We start from the raw sequence: 14,081 nt of genomic DNA, 5'->3' as shown, positions 1-14,081 counted from the left end.
TACCCGAAACCACAACTAGATCTCATCCTCTATTGATCCGGCCAATTGTATCTACTATTAATTCACATCGCTTCTCTTTTTTGTAAACAGCCCTTTTCTTTGGAACACCATACCATATTCCATCCTACAGATTAAGAAGTCAAATATATTCCGAGTTGCCCTTTGCCGATTTCTATTCAAATAACTTTCTCTTTTTTGTCCCATTATGTACTGCTCTGTTATTAGCTATCTGTCTCATCTTAGTGGTTGTATTCGTGTGCATTTAACGTTACTGTATGTATGTTTAATTGTGGGGAGTACATTTGCAGGCTTGTCCTTCTGTACGACCCTGTCATTTTGACAAAATTGATAATAATACTAAATACTATGTACAAAGGTGCCCACACTATCGGTCACCATTTTGTGCTTTGACTTCATTGCGGATAAGGTCCATTTGTGATATCCGGGCTTTGGGGAATGTATTCTAGCTGCCGCCCGCCCCTTTGTGAAGGGGCGGGTGGCGCCAGAGTACTCCAATGTCTCTGGTGAGATGTGAAAGCCAGAAAAGTTACAGCAGGGTTTATAGCCACCAATCGTCAGTTTCTTTGTGGACAGCTTTGTATAAACATAGATCGTATATTCTACATATGTAGAATATACTGTGACTATGGTATAAAGGAGTGAGCTACCTAGGGAGTATCCTGCCATAATATGACTTCTAAGGTCAATATTCATTTATCATTTGGTTGCATCAACTTTGAATACCGTTTCGTCATTGTATGGTTACACCTAGCGTATGATACTTGCCTACTCGATCAATGGCAAAGTAAACTAATTAAGAGACTGACAGTAGTTTAGTGTACATGCATGCATTCTTGTTTATTTTTTGTACTCTCTTAACACTCCCTTGCTATGCCCACACAGGTGTTAATTCATTAATCCTGTTTGGTGGTTGCATGTGACCAAAGACTCATTTATGTACTTTTTGAGTCTCGTTATTCAATAATGATGGTTCATCTCACAACTGGGAAAGCACAGGTGACAGTAACAGTAGAGTTAGTGCTTGGATTGTAAAATAATAGTATGAAGGTATTTCTCAGTATGACGATGGGGGTGGGGGTGTAATTCATCAAGGGTTATAATATTAACCATCAGAATTTTAAGTCATCAGTATGTAATAATAAGTACGTGTGTTAAAACTATCAACTCTCATCACAAAATATTCACATGGTTATATGTTAACATCGATCATCATCTAAGTACACCAATGTGATGAGAATTCATTAATGTTTCAATCTCTGCTAGTACTGTGACCAACTCCTTTTCAGTTAAACACTTGTTTCCAATTGTTTTGTGCAGTGTTCTTTTGGTCAATCCTACTATAGTCCTCCCATCCAGGGGGTGAGATTGGCTATAAAATTTCCACTCAATTTTTTGTTTAGTACTGCAGACATTTACAGTTATTTGATCACTGGTCAGCACAGTATTCCAAACTTTGTTCAACACTGTGCTTGCTGTTTTGCATTAGCTGTATATCTGATAGAATTTGCTTTGGAATACCACATCTTCTCATAATGAAATCTTCTATCAGTTCTAAGTGTAAAACATGAAAACTGGCATGCCCAAACTTTCTTGGTAGCTGGAGCTTCACATTTAGCTGCATAATTATAGTGTGTGATGTACAAAATGTCCAAAAATAATGTTCATATGGTATAGCTTACTTAATGACTCATTCTTTTGGTCATGGAAGCATTTGTGGCATCTCAATGCAACAATGTAGCAGCCATGCACCACTTGACACTTAACAACCGGGAATATATTGTATATGTGTAATTCAGGGCGCAGAACAGGTTTGGCTGATGCTATCATCCTTGTAAAATAAATTTAAGACATGAATGCTCCAACTGATCAGTTGCACGCATGCAGTTTTTATTACAGACAACTGCACAAACTGTTACATATAGTACTCACAGTGTCATTGCTGGGATCGTGAGACCAAAAAAGACTTTAATGATGAGGTGCATGGCCTAATGTGCACACATTGCACTGCCTTGGTATTATGCCATGCTCCTATACATGACAATGTTGCCTATGTGCATCTGTACAAAGTTGTCTTCATTTAAATAAGAGTGATCATGGAAAATAGCATACAGCCAAATTGAAAAAAATTTGGATTGAATTGCCAAATTTTTAGCTTGCAAAATTTTCCACTTATATTGTACTCACTTGTACAAGTCCATATTTTATCTGATCAGACACATACTACAACATTTCTAAAAAATTCGTATGGTTTAAGGGCTGTTGCACTAGTTTGAAATAGTTAAATAGTGGTATACAGTCACTATGAAAGTAGATGACTAGAGCAGGCAAGCAGTGCACATACCTAAACACAGCACTAACATACGTTACCTTTGTATTACTGCACAATGGAATATTATTTGGTGATCTGCTGACAAATATACTGGTTCTTTACTCACTATAAAAAAATGATCAACTTTCAGGTGCTTTCCAAGCCATTGGAAAGGCATTGGAAGGGCCATATTTCCACACCTTTCCAAAAATTCCTTTGGAAATATGGCCATTCCAATGCCTTTCCAATGACTTGGAAAGTACCTGAAAGTTGATTATTTTTGTAGTGTACTGTGGCCTACATTTGTATACTTTATGAAGTCTTCAACTACTGACAACATTATCATAGTAATAACATAATACAGGCCATGGATATGAGCAAAGGCTTACAACCTAATAACATTTTATTGTACTCTTGTACGTGTATCCATTATGCTAATAATAATAATAATAATAATAATAATAATGTGACACAATAGAGTGGAATCACACTATTTTGGATCATATTATTAGTAAAGGGGTCCTGAATCCTGATATCAAAGGGTATGTGTATTAATGCATTTAACCAAATGGGACCATACTGTACATAAATAAGACTATTTGCTTCACTTTAGGTAGCATTCTCACTCATGATACGTACTTGTACACTTGCACCACTTACAAAGAGAAATACAAACACTATTAAAACCAACAAAATCATCCTATGTAAGATGTTTTACTTTTCCAAATCAGTCCATTTGCATACTATTAGCCTACTTTGGAACCTCGAATTCATCCATGTAAATGTGTGGTATCCTTAATTTCCAATATTCATATCATTAAATCAACTAAATAGAATATGCTCACGCACACACACACACACACACACACACACACACACACACACACACACACACACACACACACACACACATGCACGCATGCATGCACACACACACACATACACACACACACACATATACTAACCTTACAGTGGAATACTCTAGTAGCTGCTGAACCTTTATTGTCTACAAAACACAATCAACTGTTATTAATGTTAAACAAATTAAAAACCTGACCCTGAGTCATTGTCAGAATTTAATACATACTCAGTGCATTAAATAATGTGTGACAATGGAAAACCCCCGGATAATGGATAAAATGTCTGTACACCAAACGCATTTCAGTAGTGTGCTTAGGGGCTCTGTATGAATGGCAAATATATAGTACATGTATATTACATATAATTTACACTCTATTATATACATGTGAGACTGACTGTTCTATTAGAATAGTGTATATAAAGTTTAATGTTGTATTAGGATGACTACTTTATTAGAGTATCTGGGTCTCACTGTGATCTTGAGAAAGCCACAATGAATTAAGAAACATTGTTGCCATGCCTTGATTTCTGCAGTGAAACCAATGGATACACAGTGCAGCTGGACCATTAATGGATGTGGTCAATCGTAAGAGCAACCAGATACTTAAGCGATATACTCTGTTTTCTGCCACTTCATTTTCTGGTGACCGTGCGCTTTGAAGTTTAGCCTCTAGTCTTGTGACTGTGGTCAGGCTGTAAGGGAGGCAAGCAGACAGACCAAAATAGGGTATTGTGTTAATTTCAAAAGTTAAATATTTATTTGCCTGAAAGGGTATTCCTTGTTTAACACCAGATTTGATGTTATATAGTAATATATAACAGCAATACTCTGGCAGGTGCCCTATATATACAGCACTATTGTATTGGCGCATGTAAATTTAGAGATCTGGCAGTAATAAAGGTCCCAACATACCTGCAATAAAACTCCACTCTACACTAATAAACTTCTTTTTTGTTTTGATATTTGGACACCTTGGGTCATCTGAAAAGTGCAAATTGGTCCTGCTAAATTTTGAAGTGCTGTGATCACGGAAACACATTCAACACTCCAATTTACCTATAGCACAAAACACCACACAGAATGGACAGTGTATATGTATCTTTTTGAGTTATCTTCTACATTGGCATTCCCTGTACTGTGGTACTGTGCATTGGTAGTCTCTGAGCTGTAAAACTTTATCCACACCAATATGACCACGTTGCTATCAAGGCACATGCTGTGTCATGCAGCCAAGAACACTAGCGCACCACACCATGGGTATATTGACAGGAAGAAAGAGAAAAACACATTTTTCATGCATGCATAGTCCCATAACTTCATTTTGAAAGCACACAATTTTGCAATGTAGCTCTCCACACCTCTGGTTCCCATACTAAGCTTAAGCAATATCACTTTATGCATTCATGAAATACAAGTACTAACAAAGTTGGCTTATTTTTTCTTTGTGCCTGCTCTTTCTTCACAAACTTCCAGTGTAAAATGCAAATTTGTAATTCGATTATTGTGAAATTTGGCATGCATTAAGGACACATTGAGGTGAATTCTTGTACTACTGTAAGTCTGGTGTGAATCTGATATGGATGATTATTTGTACAAAATTGGTTTTTATCATGTCTGCAGGGTAAACAGCTTATTATGGGAATAACCTAAAATTAGTCTGTGCATAGTTTAACCATCATAGTTCAAACCTTTTGTGGTTTTAAAGAAATTGTAGTGACAGCTGGGAAGGTACAAACACTGGATTGGACTACTAGATTGATGTTTTTCTAAATTCCTAATTTAGGTTTTATCACTCCAGTGCTGTTAGACATTGGCTATAAAGTTTCTTCTACACACTTGCCCACTTGTTTTCATCATACAGTACCTACTTGAATGTGCGTGTGCGTGTGTGTGTGTGTGTGTGTGTGTGTGTGTGTGCGTGTGTGTGTTTGTGTGCGTGTGCATGTGTGTTTGTGCCTGTGTGTGCCTCTGTGTGTGTGCATGTGTGTGCGTGCGTGTGTGTGTGTGTGGGTGCGTGCGTGCGTGCGTGCGTGCGTGTGTGTGTGTGTGTGTGAAATGTCCCAAAAATATCGTATGGAGAGTTTTTATATGCTTACAGGAAATGAACAATGAGCCAAGAAATGGCTGCAGTGATGTTAATTCCAATCAGTTTCAATAAAATAAACAGCCACCACAAACTGATCCTGTCATGACCTCTAGTGATGGATTCAAGTGGGATATATCACTACCTGTAGATATATATATATATATATATATATATATATGTAGTCAACAGCAGATATGAATACACATAATTATTTGAGTAAAGTTAAGCATTACACGCCCTTGTACCTTTCTTCTTTTATCTAGGCTACACCAATTAAGATCAGTAAGAATACTAGTGACACTACTAGTATAATCATAGTTACGGTTAATACTACAAACCTAGCAGCACAATACTGAACACTCTCCTGTCCATTGATATTGCACTTGGTATATGGTGCCCAAACTCTGTTGAAGCATATGCCAGTATAGGTCGCAAAATGAAGGCTTGACTTCTTAATTGAGAATTGCAGTGATATAAGTTAATTTTAAACAGTGCTAAGACACTGTTTGCTTTCTTACAAATTATATCTATATGTTTGTTAAAGTTCAATTTTGAATGTAATAACATGCCAAGGTATTTTGCTTGAGTGACAGCTCTTAGTTGGTTACTATATTTTACTGGATTTGTGAAAAGGGTCATCCACACACATCCAATTTACCAACTTTGACAATTCATAACTTCAGATTGGAACAAGGTATTGACTTGAAATTTGGTCAGTAGGGAGTTCCAACATTGCTTAATATGGGGATAACATTTCAGGCTTACAGTATATCTACTTGGATGTTAAGTTATGGTTTTCCAAGTTGAGATAATTAGATGTGTGTGGAAGACCAATTTTGCAAAATCCGGTCACAATTATAGAAAACAATTTTTTTTGGCAATAGATTATTTTAGGTTATCTGTAATACTGCATGTAATTCACATTTATCAGTATTGTGAAAGTCACCATCCATTTATCAGCCCAATCTTCAATCTGTGACAAATCCTTTTGTAAAATACGGTGGTAACCTGTAGATTGAATTGGCCTATACAATAAGCAGTCATCAGCAAACAAACTGCAAGAGGATGTCACACAATCTGTTAAACTCATTTATATACACCAAAGAGAGAAGGGGGCCAAGAACAGAGCCCTGAGACACACCACTAATTACATTCACACTTGATGATTGCGATCCATTACAAGTAATGTACTGAGTACGATTGTGTCAAGGAAGATGAAATCCATTTTAAAGCTTGATGACCCATTCCATAATATTCTAATTTACGTAGAAGGTAACGATGTGTTACTTTATCACATGCTTTAGTTAGATCGAGTAGGACAACATCAGTTTGGATTCTCTTATTGAAAGCTGTTTATGGTGTGTAACAATTGTAATTCTGTAGAATGTTTAGCACGAAATCCAATCATACTGGTGTTATGTTGAGACAATTCACATGTTTCATAATGTTAGCATATATAATATGCTCTAGAGTTTTGCAGGATACCGAGGTTAATGAGACTGATCTGTAATTATTCAGGGTACTTCAATCACCAGGGAGTCACTGAAGCTGTCTTCCAATCATGAGGTAGCTACAATTCCTTGCTTTAGAGATGCATTAAATAATAACGTCAAACAGGATATTTGATCGGGTAATATGGTACTCCATTGGCCCAGTGTGATCACAAAATGACCCACATGACTCATGGCTTCTGCTACAATTTTCTCAGCACTACGTAGATCAGCTTTGTGACTAATACAAATCAAACATAAGCTGATTGGCCGTACTGGTGGAGCACTAGATGTCTGTGTTGGGCCAGATTGGCTCAGAGCTGAAATACAGTACTTAGCAAAAGCCCTGATGTTAAACTTGGTTACAATTCATACACCATCTCTTTCAATAACTTAGGTGGGATACCATTAGGTCCTGTGAGTTTAAAAGCATCTATCTGATTCAGTAGGGTCAACACCTCTAAACAGTTATTTCAAGGGATTTAAGTTCGGGTTATGTACTAATGCCAAGATCTGGTGGATCAGAACAAGTATCCTGAGTTATACAGAAGCAAAATGCTAGTATCTCTACTTTATCCACATCACCAAAGTATGTAGCTCCATCATTATGTAGTGTAGGAATGCCATAATTATCTTGATGTATTTAATATAATTGAACACTGCTTAAAGGTTCTTAGTTTCTAATTTGCTAAGCTGCTTTACTATAGTTGTATCCAGATATACTGATAGTAAAATATCAGTGACTTTTAGTATATGGAGCATATTGTTTTACTAAGTTTGAACTATCATCAGTAAATGTGGATTTACTAAAAAGCTACTAAAAGTAAACTAATAACTGTTCCATATACTGGGAATATACCAGTAAACTAAGAAACTTCAAACAGTGGAAGAAGTTCTCATTCTACCATTACTAAATGAATCAAACAGTGTTTGAATCATATAGGCATTATGTGCATTTCTACATTCTCTCTGCATCTCCTTTTAAAATGATTTATAATACCGCCAATCTGATGATAGATTGCTTACTTTAGCTCTTTTGTAACACCTCTTCTTTCATCTGCTAAGTTGTTTAATATGGCGATTAATCCAGGGTTGTCTATATTATTACAAGTTACCAACCATTTTAGATGGAACGATCTTATCTAATAGGTCAAGAAGTATTAACTGAATATTGGACCATAATGCTTCAACTGGGGGGTATCAATAGAAAATGTTTGCAGAGCCACATAGTGTAGTCAGACAGTGCAACACTCATCTCCTGGAAGTCAGTTTTATTCCATTGATAAACTTTGCATTTAGTTCCTTTCTGGTGAACAGTTTGTACTATAAAAGATGTCAAATACATCTCTAGCTTCATGATCATATAATATGTCACATGTGTATGCTCATGTGTGCTCATGTGTTGTAGAATGGTGTACATATTATGATTTTAATCCAATGATATATTAGATCAGGGATGCATGGAGGTTTATTAGAGATTTAGGCTTCTAAATTAGCAGAAATGAAACACGACAATTGGTTTGGCAGCACAAAAGAAACAATTAACGGAGTAATCCCAGATTGGCTTTGTGGGATAGTGACTAATAAAACAACCCTAATTACACACAAGAAGTCATTGATTAAGTACTGGTTGAATGCAGAGGAAATCCTGGATCCCAGGCTGTGTTGCTGTCTGTGGATCAAATCACCACCTGATCTGGGATTTTTTCTGCAGTTGACAGATTTTAGTAACATGTTTCTGATTCCCTGCTACACAGACTTTGAGCTTTCTTGTGGATCACTAGTAGGATAGTGACTAACAAAAACAACAAAAAAATAAATAAAAATAAAAACAACGAGTAGGCAGTAGGTACATATTATGAAATTTACTTTCTCAAAGACAGGGAGTAATCTAGAGAGGTGATATTCCTCTTAAAAGAATTTTTGTATAATTGAGATACTCTGTATAATACGCTGTATGAAAGAGAAGTCACAGAAACTATATCATAATACAGCAAGTATATAGCTAGATGTAACTCTATTGTTGGAAAATGATGTGAAGTTGTAAATTTCAGTTTTTATTTCTGTTGTATAGCTATGATGAAAGATTGCTTACAGACTAGATGTTGTAACATTGTTGAGTGTGTAGCCCATATAAAACAGAGTGTTAGTCTGCATTTCCTTTTGGTATTCTGAAGAAATAGATTTATACCACTAGTATATATTTACAGGATGCTTTCTCAATGTCTACAAAGATTTACTTATGTGAATTCGGAAAGACAAGCATATGGATGGATAAAAGCAAACACACACACGCATAATTATCAGAAAAATATTTCATGAGCCTGACTATACAATGTCAGGCCTGTCAGTGCACAGCCAGCTTGTGGCTAGCTGTGGGGTCATGCGTGGTTTAAAAAGTAAAATTAATTATGTATTTGGAAGAAATGATACAAATTATAAAAGTGTGTATCTCAAAGATGTCTAGATCAGTTGGATCACTATTGATATGAAAGTACGTATCTCATCCTATTTCCACAGTGTGTATACTTTCAACGGACATATAATCCCAGTGCACCACATTTAGTGTTGTAATGTATCACCAGGGTGTGCCACATAATGCAATCAATTTTCCATGGCCTATGCAATTTCATTAAATTTCTCATATGTATCTTCAAATGGGCATATTTGGACAGCACATCAGTTGTGAAAATTTTGAACTGCAAACATAATACATAATTTTGTGTACTGTGCATCAGAGGACTTTTAGAGCTAATAATTTTTTATCCCTACATAGTAATATAGTGATAAAAATGCAAGCTACAGGCAACTAAACTAAACACTGCTATAGCTACTTTCAATAAACATGTTCTCTAAGTTTGCCAAAGTACAGTAAATGTAAATTGTCTACTAACTAGAGGATCCATAAGTTTCTGTACTGCCCATCAGTTATCACTGGTAATGTTTACCAGTTTTAGACACTTGAGCAATATGTAAGTACCATGCATCTACTGTAATCTGTAAAGCATATATTAACAATATCAGCAGCCCAATAAGCCTTTAACTACACAATTAAGAATGAAATTAAAGCTTAATACAACTGTCATCAAAATACGTACACTTCCTGTGATACTGCTAGGATACTGTTTCATATAATGTGCAGGTATCTACAGTATGTAATTATGAAAATTCCCACAATTAACATTGTCATCAACAAGTCAGTATCAAATTCATGAAATCATATATATTAGGTACTTTTTAACAGGAAAAGAAGCCTCATTTAATTCACACATTTATTTCACACATTGCTTTTGTGCCTTTGTGGAGATTAAGTGTTAGGGGTACATCTACCCATGGGTGTATAATTATGTCTAATAATTGTTGTGTACAAAGTTACACCATAATTATTACTTATTCACAGATTCATGCTCACAGTACCTGTCCTACAAATACAATGTCTTGATGGGTGAAGCAAATAATAGCTATACCAGCTGCAGTGATAGCTACATCAACAGAGGTCTGAATTTGTGTACAGTGTAGTTAGATTCAGTGTCCTATATTTATGTAGCTACATATGCTAGTGGCATAAAATATATTATTTACAGCTAGCCGTAACCTGAGACCTGGAGAGGAGGAATATTTGTTGCACATGATTAAACAAATTAGCATTTGTGTTTAAAGGACACGTTATAACTTTGTGTTCTACATTGTCATGACCACCCAAGCACTTAAGGTGAGTAAAGTGCCAATTGGTGGGGAAGGCTGTAGGGAGATATTACCAACTACAGTGCTAGTCACTGTAAAGTTACCAATAATAATAATAACTAGGGAATCTGAGAACATACTCCCCCCTCCCAGGAAAGCTTTGGAAAACATAGCTGCTATAAGATGATGGGGATCGGAGGTAGCTAATTCTAAGGAAATTGTTAATTGCGATAGACGAACTTTGAAAAAAAAAAAGCAAATACATATTTTTGGCAAGAAAAGCCATAATCCCTAATATACAGTAATAACACTCTGTATGAAATACACTACTAGTCTGCATTTTGTTTTGGTAATTTGGTTCGAATCCTGTATTTATATCATTTTGGTGTGGAAGATGCATCCTCAGTACTTACAAAGTTTTGCTTATGTGGGTGCAGAAATGCAAACATATCAAAACAAACATGTACACACATATTTTATGAAAAAACAATTCAGCTTGTGGCCGGCTGTAGGCTCATGCCTGGCTTAAAAAGTAAATTACAGTATGTAGTTGGAAGAAATGAGATAAATTGTATCTCAAATATGGCTAGAACAGTGATCTCTACTTTGATATGAAAGGTGTCTCATCCGAAAGGAATTTCCTCCATCACAATTGCACATTAATTTTTCTTACTATTAAAGCTTTACAGTGGCAAGCACTGACAGACTCCTGTGCTGCAGTTATCTAGCCTAATAAACAGACAGTTAATTGAGAGTTTATCCTAACTAATAAAGTGAAACAGAAATTGGCCAAAGGAAAGAAAAACATCCCTTCTTTTGTTGTAGGCACATAGTTAAATATAGTAGCATGACATTTCAATATTAGTAATTACAAGTGTAACGTACAAATAATACTTTATCATATTTAGCTACCTAGTGAAGAAGTTACTGTTTGTTGTTATCCATAGCAACTTCACTTCATCTAACTCTGCAACAGGTGTCGAGTCATGATTCCAGCATTAGGATGCTCAGATGAACCAAACTGGCAGCAAAAATAACACGATAAATCCCTTGTGATGTCTACAGTAAGTCAGCCAAAATCCCACACCAATCATGATCAACAATAATCTACATCAGGCCACTTCTGGTGGACTGAGTTAATGTACTGATTTATTGTTTGCTTAACATTTATGCATAATACTGAATCTATAGTAGGCTCAATTAAACGACAGTCTGAATATATAGGCCCACCTTGAGTTGAATAACATCATTTCATTTCCTGTGTTTGATCATGAGCTGTAACAATTCAACTCTCAATTTCAATTATTATGCCAAAATAAAGTAAGTTTAGACAATTGACTTCTTTAAATTCCTTGAGTACAGGCCATGATAAAGGTTTATTATGCTATCTATTAAAATGCAAAGTAAATGTAAATTATCTACAATATGGTTTCCTTATTGCTGATCAATTGTCACCAGTAGTGTTTAACAGTTTTAGACACTTAAGATGCCACCATTGTGAGCATGTGTAGGAGCCATAGAAACACCTACTGTAAAGCATATCCTAACAACATCAGCAGCCCTATAAAGCCTTTGGCTACATTTCTTAAGAATGAAACCAAAATTTATACAATTGTCATCAAATAAGTATATAAAGTGTGATACTGCTAAGATACTGTCCATATAATGTGCAGGTATGTACGCTACATTAAAATGACACAAATTCCACAATTAACATGCTCATTGACAATTTGGTATCAAATTCACGAAACCATGTATATTAGATACCTTTTAACAGGAAAAGAAGCCTCATTTAATTCACATATTTAATTCACACTTTGTTGCATTGCTTATGCTTTAGTGCCTTTGTGGAGATTAAGTGTTCAATGCATGAGGGTATATCTACCCAGGGGTGTATAATTATGTCTAATAATGTTTGCATACAGAGTTGCATCATATAATTCTCAACCCACATTTATTCACAGATTCATGCCCACAGTACCTGTGCTACAAATACAATGCCTTGATGGATGAAGCAAATAATAGCTACAGTATATCAGTGATGATAGCTACATCAACAGAGGTCTGAATATGTGTACAGTGTAGCTAGATTCAGTGTCCTATGGTTAGCCTACTAATGTAGCTACATGTGCTAGTGGAATAAATATATATTATTTACAGTTAGCCGTAACCTGAGACCTCGGGAAGATATATAATTTTATTGCAAATAATTAAAAGAATTTGCATTTGTGCATTACCTATTGAAGTTTGTGCTCCACATTGTCATGATCACCCAAACACTTAAGGTGAAGAGTTATATGGTAAAGAGTGCCAATTGGTGGGGAAGGCTGATGGGAGTTATTACCAACTACAGTGCTGGTCACTGTAAAGCTACCAATAATAACTAGGGAATCTGAGAGCATACTCCCCCAGGAAAGCTTTGAAAAATATACTGTAGCTGTGATAAGATGATGGAGATTGGAAATAGCTAAAATTCTAAGGCAATTGTATAAATTACAATAGACAAACTCGGAAAAAAGCTATGCAAATACATATTTTTGGCCAGAAAAGCCCAAATCTTCATGATCCCTAATTGATATACACTACTAATCTGCATTTCTTTTGGAAATTTGGTTAGATCCCTTTGTTTATATCATTTGAGTGTACAAGATCCTCAATACTTACAAAGTTTTGCTTATGTGAGTGCAGAAATACAAATATATAGAAACAAACACACATATGTTTTACAGAAAACAATTCAGGAAACCATGTGTGCATCAACAGCTTCTCAGCCAACCTGTGGTCAGCTATAGGTTCATGCCTGGTTTCAAAAAATAAACTGCAGTATGAAATGAGACAAATTAGGAAGGTGCATATCTCGGTTGAAATGATATTATTTTGTTTCCTGTGTTTCATCTTGAGCTGCAACAATTATCAATTTTTATGTCAAAATGTATATATGACAAGTAGAGGGAAAAATTAAGAATTTTAAGTTGGATTAGAGATTAAAGAAAAAGTAGTGAAATAAGGGAATACAGTAGCTAAAAAGTGGTAAACAAGTGAGGTTGCCTATACATACAGATATAGTAGTAGACAATAAAATCTATACTTCAGGCAAGCAGGGCAGGCAGGCAGTTGAAATGCAGATGAATTAAAACTCACTGTACATTGAAACATTTGACTTTTAACTTCATTTAACCAAGGTATAGCATCATTTACAACTGTACTAATGCATTCAAGGTGGGGTTTTTAGAGATAAAACTCATTGCAAGGCTGTTTTTTAAAGTGTGAAAATGAATGAAAATCCATGTGATTTTTTTACCAATATTTACTTTTTCAGTACTACCGTACTTAATAATAAATCTGTGAGAAGGACTCAAAATGGCTTCTGTTTACACAGACCATCTCTTAGCTTAGTGCTAAGATTATAATCAGCTATGTGGTAGAAGCCACGTAAAGAATTGTTCTATCACTAGCTATCTAGCATTGGCTAGCATATAAATTCTCAAGCCTGTGATAGAAATTTATTCGAGTTGTTCTAAGACAAGCTGTCAAACACCACAAAGGCAAACGATTTGCTACTTTATTCAAGGCTGGCAATTAGCTAATTTAGCTGCTTTACTCAGTGATTCTTTAGATCGCATATCAGGG

Source organism: Dysidea avara, chromosome 1 (genome assembly GCF_963678975.1).
Source record: "Dysidea avara chromosome 1, odDysAvar1.4, whole genome shotgun sequence".
Taxonomy (NCBI): domain Eukaryota; kingdom Metazoa; phylum Porifera; class Demospongiae; order Dictyoceratida; family Dysideidae; genus Dysidea; species Dysidea avara.
Note: the sequence above shows the minus strand (reverse complement) of the source record.